This window comes from Hemitrygon akajei, chromosome 9 (assembly GCF_048418815.1).
Source record: "Hemitrygon akajei chromosome 9, sHemAka1.3, whole genome shotgun sequence".
NCBI lineage: Eukaryota > Metazoa > Chordata > Chondrichthyes > Myliobatiformes > Dasyatidae > Hemitrygon > Hemitrygon akajei.
Genome location: NC_133132.1, coordinates 60,854,584 through 60,860,583, shown reverse-complemented (window position 1 = coordinate 60,860,583; position 6,000 = coordinate 60,854,584). Strand labels below are relative to the sequence as shown.

The following is a 6,000-nucleotide window of genomic DNA, read 5'->3' as shown; positions in this document are numbered from 1 at the left end:
GCTTCAAACCTGGTGCAAAGCTGTGCACAGACAAACGTCATATGTAAATGAACACACATGGTCAGCACACTGTTCACGTAAGCACAGATTCGTACTCACACAGTGACTTCCACACATCAGCAACACCATTATTCCTGCCACCTTTGTGGCAAATAATACTAATGGATTTAAAATGTTGGGGTCAGAGTGGAGCAGCTCCGGAGACCTGGGTACAATCCTGATCTCAGGTGCTATCTGAGTGGAGTTTGCATGTATTCCCTGACGTCATGGATGGTGCCAGTGAGCAACAATACCAAGGGCCATATTCTCCACAAAGCCACTTCTTTCACTTCCAGTATGTCTTCTTTTCCTTTCAAGTGTGGCTCTGGTACTGTTGGAACCTCTGACCTACCATTTGATGGCGTGTCTTCAGGACGACTGAGTGATCTGGCACTTTACTGTCTTCAAAATAGTTCTGGGAGGCCAGCAGAACTTGAGGCTGAGAAGTGTGGAGATGGGGCTCGGGCCCATGATTGACTCCATTCCTCACCGATCTCATTGATTAAAGCGCTGAGGAGGATTGAAATCATCGAGGTGAGAGCAGAAGTTGAGTGAGTGTTCAGTGCTTCTACCAGCCTCTCACTCGCTGCTGCTGGGGGAAGGTGTCTGCGTCTCTCTCTCTCTCTCTCTCTACTGGATGTAATTTGGAGCAAGTTTATGTCTTTGCTGCTGCAAAACAAATTACACGTCATGTAAGTCAGTGGTAGCAAATGTGTTTCTGTTTCTGATTCTGATCAGTTGGCTGGATCTATCTCCCTTCCTTTGCTGACTTCCAAATCCTCTTATTGTGTCATTAAAAATTTGTGCTGTTGGTGCTGAAACCCACGGGGTGTGTAAAAGACCTCTGGACTGGGGGAGTGAGTTGAAAGGAAGCATTACTTTCAGGACAGTTCATATGTACACTCTGTCGGTGAACAAGAAGTGCCTCTTTGCTCGCTGGGGAGGAAGTCTTGAGTTGGCTCCCTCTGAGCTTTGTGAGTGTGGGACGTGGAATGCTGTCGGCATTTCGTTGCATTTGGCTGATCGGTGGCAGGTGGGCAAGGTGTTGAGTTGCTACGGTAGTTCACGGATATGAGAGCTATTTAATTGCCTGGAGCCTTCATGCACTGAGGCTCACTCAGAGTGGATGTCTGTAAATATGCTGAGAGGAGCGGAGGTGAGCCAGTTACACCCCCTCTGGTTACCATAAGATTCAACAAGAGTCAATTGCCCACTTCGCCCTCTCAGTCCACAACAGAGACACATATCAGAATCAGCTTTATCATCACTCACATATGTCATGATTTATTTTGTTTAGCAGTACAGTGCAATACTTAAAATTACTACAGGATTGTGCAAAAATGGCATAATGAGAAATATTCATGAATTCATGGATCATTCAGGAATCTGATAATGGAGAGGAAGGAGCTGTTTCTGAATTATTGAGTGTGTGTCATTAGACTCCTGTACCTCCTTTCCAGTGATAATAATGCCTTTTGAGGATGTCGTTGACGGTGGTTGTTGGGGGGGTGTGTAGTCTACAGCCGTCTACAGCCTCTAACAATCCTGTGCATTGGAGCCTCCAGACCAGACAGAATCCACTGTTCATTGATAGAAATTAGTTAGAATCTTTGATAACAGACCAAATCTTGGCAAACTCCTAACGAAGTAGAGCTCCTCTCATGTCTTCGTGATTACATCAATGTGCTGGGCCCAGGGTAGACCTTCTGAGATGTTGACACCCGGGAACTTGAAGCTCCACCACTGATCCCTCAATGAGGATTGGTTTGTGTTCTCCCTGACTTTCCCTTCCTGAAGTTCACAATCAGTTCCTTGGCCGTGCTGATGCTGAATGAGAGTGAGGCCTTGTGCGTTCATCTGTTTTCAGTCAGAAGAGTAAGGATTATCCCAGTGTTGACAGCAACCCGGGCTCGGTGCCTGTTTGTGAGCTGTGGAATAATCTAGTGTTACTGGAGGTTCAGTCTCACAAGAATCTGCCACTATGATCTGCAGGGTTGGGGAATCAAGAGCAAAGAGCGTAGGATGAGGTGAGAGGGGGTAAGATTTATTAGGAGCCTGAGGAGTATCTCTTTGACGCAGAGGGTGGTGAGTGTATGAAATGAGCTGCCAGAGGAAGTGTTTGATAACAATGCTTGAGGGATATTTGGACAGGTACATGGGTGGGAAAGGATGAGCGGGAGATGAGGAAAATACAGGCAAGTGGGTGAGCTTAGATGGGCATCTTAGCTGGCATGTATGAGTTGGGCAGAAGGGCCTGTTTCTATGCTGTATGACTCTATCTGGCCCATGAGTTCATTAGTCTCATCCAATTCCACTCACCTTTACTGGGGTCTGTGCTTCCTTCTTGATTTTCCCTTCATCCCAGCAGGGATTCCTTCTAGGCTTGGGATCCCGGATAGGTGTTTGTAGTGATTTATTTTACTTTTGCACTGGATGTGGGAGAAAGATCACAGACGAGGGTCCCAAGCACATGGTGTGTGGAAGGGTGTGGTTAGGCTTGAGATTATCTTTGTTCCTTCATTGCCACTGGATCTAAATCCCTCCCCAGCACCGTGTGGGACCGTGGGAGAATTTTCACCAGAAGGGCTGCAGCGACAGCCCCTCGCTTCTGCAAGAGAAAACGTGTGCGTGTACAGGAGAATGGGTGTTGGTGTGTGTATATGCAGGTGAGTGTGTTCGTGGATTAGTGTGTGGATACGAATGTGAGTGCAAGGTGTGTGTGTATCTGCTACAAGTATGTGTGTGCACGTATATGTGCTTGGGTGTATATGGGTACATGTAAATGTATGTATGTACAATGTGTGTGTGTGTGTGTGCATATTTGTTTGTGTATTTCGGAAAATTCCTCGGTCCCTGCTCACCACCAGCCATGAACTAGTCTGCGGAAACTTTGGCAAGCGGACTGCCGAAGCACAGGAAGCCGGTGAGCATCAGACTGTAAACACTGGGAGGATCACACACAGGCAGCTGTCACGAAGCTCTCCTGGGCCTGGACCTCCCGGGCTCTCCTGTCAGCCTGAGAACCAGTCCTATCGACCATGCACCCAGCTGGATACTACGTAGGGAAGCTGCATCCGTGATGGGCACTCAGGGGAACGAAAGCTTTAACAGAACAGGGTAAACATCAGCAAGGCACTGTCAAGCCAGTGCATTATTCATAAAGAATACATCAATAGTGCTGGGAAAAGAAAAAAAACGGAGACTAATGTGACTCACACTAAAGCCAGGCCTGTAAGCAAGAGATCCACTTCCAGCTGTCACCACCACACTCCTCCAGTTTCACACAAGCTTCTGGCAAAACCTGCTCTAGGATACACTGCCTGCAATCTTCCACACTCTCTTGTCAATCTACAGTGTATATCAAGGTCCTGCACCTGTCTGTCATGCCATCCTTTCCAATGTCACAGTTTGTTAAGAAAAGACTTGCAGACGGATACAAACCTCAAAGACTTCCAAAAAGATTTCCCAATCTTCTGTTGATGTGTAGTCACAGTGGGTAATGAAGATCAGAGGTGTGCAATGTCCTGCCCATGGCAATGAGATAGATCACCCTTTTTCAGTCACATCGACTGTGGGATAATGACTATTGGACAGATTCTGTAGGGCAGTGGTTAGGTTCATTAGGATAGGTTTATGTTCTCTGCATCTCAGCCTGGTACGACCACTGGACCAATGGAAGCTGCAGAGAGTTGTAAACCTTGCCCAGTCCGCCACAGGCTCTTCACATTCTTGCATCCCATCCACCTTCATGGCGCGTTGCTTTAGGAGGGTTAACCGAGGGTGCCTCCACCCTGCCCATTCCTTCTGCCTTCCAGACAAAGCAACAAGAGCTCCAAAGCCCAGATGACTAGACTCAAAAACAGATTCTTCTCTACTGCCATCAGACCCCTGAACCAACCCTCCTCTGTCACCTCCCCTTCCTGGAGGTACTGTCACGTTCTCAGGCGCCTATGCCTCTCAGCTAGTCCATTATTGGCACTTTAGGATTTAGTTTTGCACTAATTCAGATTGCTCTACTGGATTTACACAACTCCATAGTTTTGCATTCGTCATTGTATTCACTGTGGATATCATTATTCAATATGCTCTTTAGTCTGTGGCCTTCATGCAAGCAAGAAGCATCATTGTATCCTAGTAGATATGATATCAAAATAATCTGGACCAGTACACAAAGGTGCTGGGGGAAATCAGCAGGTCAGGCATCATCTATGGAGGGAAATGTACAGACAACGTTCCAGGTCGAGATCCTTTATCAGGACCGCCTGAAAAATCAGGCAGCATTCCTCCATGAATGCTGCCTGAACCACTGAGTTCCTTAGTTTCTTTGTGTTTTCTGCCAGGTTTCTGGCAGCTGTAGTCTCCTGTATCTCCAATAAACCAATCTGAATCTGATACAAAACCTGGAATCAGGCATCACTCTCAAAGACCAACCCTCATCCACGCCCTGCTCTCATACCCACGTACACCAGTTCGGCCACATTATAGGAAGGATGTGACTCTGCTGACAGGGTACAGAGCAGAGTCATCAGGATGTTGCCTGGATTGGAGCATTTCAGTTTTCAGGTGTTCTGTATTTGTTTTTCTTGGAGCAGAGGATGCTTGGGGGGGAACCTAAGAGAAGTGTACAAACTTTTCCAGCCAAGATAGTGCCGATATTCGAAATCTGTCAAGGTTATAGCTCTGACTTAATTGTTTTTTAAGTCTGTAAAAGTAGTTTTGGGGGCAGCGGGGGGAGTTTAAGGGTCAGTTTGGGGTTTAGGGATAGGGATGTGGGGGAGTTGTAGGTCCAAATAGGTTTTAAAGACAAGGATGTAGAGGAGTTAAAAGTCAGGCCAGAGTTTAAGTGTCTGCCCCATGCTTTGCTTTTGAAAGTAAGTGATGTGGATGAGTGATGAAACACATCCATGGATGTCAGGCTGTCCCATGTTAGCAGATCCCGGGATCGGATGTCCACATGAGCAGGAGGCATGAGGGTCAATGAGTTGGCGAGCCTGGCATTAGGGCTAGATTAGGGGTTGATACCAAAGAACGAAGCCTGAAGGTCAATTAGAAATCTGAAAGTCAAAGCCCAGTGGCTGAAGTCTGGAGACTGGAGGCCTGTACTGGGGTTCAAGGATGTTTGTGTGCTTGGGTGGGAGGGAAAAATGGGATTTGTTTCATAGTGTTGCTTTGTTGCTTGTTGTGTTCTTTGTTTTGTGTCAGGTGTTCTTCTGCTGAACATCGTGGGCCTGCTATGTTGGTGCTGGAATGTACGGTAACACTTGCGGACGGCCCCCAGCACATCCTTAGGTTATCTTGGTTGTTAATGTATATGGTGCTTTTCACTGTATAAACACAAGAAAGTCTGCAGATGGTGAGGATCTTTGATGATCATGTGTCTATCAAAAAACATCTCATATGACACTATCATACCTGCTTCCACCACTATCCCAGGAAATTACAAGCCTGTATATAAAATCTTGCATGCACATCTGCTATCAATTACTGTAGTAAATGCATGTCTTGGATACCCCACCACAGGAAGAAGATTCCTAGGTTTGTCTCTACCCCCACCATAATTTTCAGATTAAAATTCATTTAGTTATCACATCAAAACATGCAGTGAAATGCAACACACACCAAGTGCTGGAGCAACTCAGCAAGGCCCCGTTTCCACGGTAATATGGACAAAGTGCTGATGGAACTCAGCAGATCAGAAAGGAATAAAGAATTGACGTTTCGGGCTGAGACCCTTCATCGTGACCTTCTCTTTGATGGGAGTTCAGTGAGATTTTCCCTCACTGCTCCCCCTCTGTGTTTCCTACATCTGTAGAACCTTCTATTTCCATGCTTTCTCTATGGCCGTGGGCATCCTTCAGCTGGTAAGATAACTGGCATACAAACCTAGCATAACGAGCTGTTATTTGAGATGGAGATGGAGGATGTCAACTTTTTATTTTTCCGTCTTCCCCCTTTCTTTCC

The 6,000-nt window shown here is 46.5% G+C and overlaps 1 long non-coding RNA gene across 1 annotated transcript in view; it reads right to left on the bottom strand.

Moving 5' to 3' along the window:
* The window catches only part of LOC140733154 (uncharacterized), a 162,517-nt gene that overhangs the window by 1,060 nt on the left and 155,457 nt on the right, over positions 1–6,000 (bottom strand). The gene's annotated exons all lie outside the window — the stretch shown is intronic.